The following is a 1649-nucleotide window of genomic DNA, read 5'->3' on the forward strand; positions in this document are numbered from 1 at the left end:
TAATATATTAATTGAAAAACGGACACGACACAACCATAAAAGATTTGGTACACAGCAACCTAGGTGTCCCAATTACAATGTAGCATTGTACAGTGCGACAAACTTAACTGTTCCGGTGAGAGCGAACTAAATTGATCCATATCTTCTTCACACTTAGAAACTATTAAAAGTCACAAAAATATCACAATAACAGGAGACATTAATATAAATCTAATAGTCACTGAAAATGAAACAGCTCTTAAAAGGAGAAACAGACACTACTACCTCAATATGTTAGCTTCTTTAGGTATTATGCCTGGACACATGTTGCCGACGAGGCTACATAGCTGTTTAGACCACTTTATGATAAAGTTAGATAGGAGTACAACTATTGCACGAATTGCTGTCGTAAACACCACTATTACCGACCACGCCATGATTGTTATGCTCCTGTCAAATCTTAAGACTAGTTCTAATGTGCCCAAATATGCAACAAAAACTGACTACAATAAAGCTCTACTTAGTTTAGCCGAGAAAAACTTATCTGAGCTAATGTTCTGTAATGACCCACACTTACTCATTGATCTTCTCACAAATGCTGTATCTGAGTCTTTAAAAGCAAACACTAAAACTATAACGATTCCAAATAGCAAAAGAACCATAAAACCGTGGATAACTCCAGGTTTACTACGCTGCATACGAAATAGAAATAAACAACAAAAACAGTTAAGAAATGATCCGGATAATGATGTCTTAAAAATTACTTACAGACGCTATCGTAACTACTGCAATAATCTTATTAAAAAAATCAAAAGATCATATGAAAGACGACTTTTAGAAATTTCAGCTAAAAACTCAAAAAGTCTTTGGAAGACTATAAATAGTATTACTTACTCTAAACTACCCAAAACCGACAACACACAATTACTTAACTTAAAACAATCAACTTCACAGTCTTTAAATTTTGTCAATGAATATTTTTCTAACATTGGAAGTGACTTAGCCAACCAAATAACAACACCACCTATACCTAACACATTAAGTGCTGATTATTTAAATTTAAAAAATAGACTACCGGACTCTTTTGCTCTATTAGATACGGATTTTGAAGAAACAGAGATAACGATAATGAATTTAAAGAGTACAAGTGCTTCAGGTTATGATGCTATTCCCACTAGTTTTATAAAACTTGCTAAAAATGAATTAGTTCCTGTGCTGACTCATTTTATAAATCTTTGTTTTAATCAAGGTGTATTTCCCATTGCTTTGAAAAAGGCTATTGTGACACCAGTTTACAAGGGAGGGGACAGAGACGATGTTGGCAACTTTAGACCAATATCTGTACTTACAGTTTTTGCTAAAATATTAGAAAAAATTATCAATAAAAGACTGATCAACTACCTTAATAAATTCAACATCATATCTGATCATCAATTTGGATTTAGACAAAACAAATCAACGGAAGACGCTGTTCTAGCTCTAAGTACATTAATTGTTGAACAACTTGACAAAGGAAATAAATGTCTCACAGCTTTCCTAGATTTAAAAAAGGCGTTTGACACCGTGTCTGTCCCGATTCTTGTAAAAAAACTGGAACACATAGGTATAAGAGGTATACCTCTAGCTCTTTTTAAAGATTATTTAACTGATAGGCAACAGTGTGTCAAAGT

The sequence above is a fragment of the Plutella xylostella genome, chromosome 7 (assembly GCF_932276165.1).
Source record: "Plutella xylostella chromosome 7, ilPluXylo3.1, whole genome shotgun sequence".
NCBI lineage: Eukaryota > Metazoa > Arthropoda > Insecta > Lepidoptera > Plutellidae > Plutella > Plutella xylostella.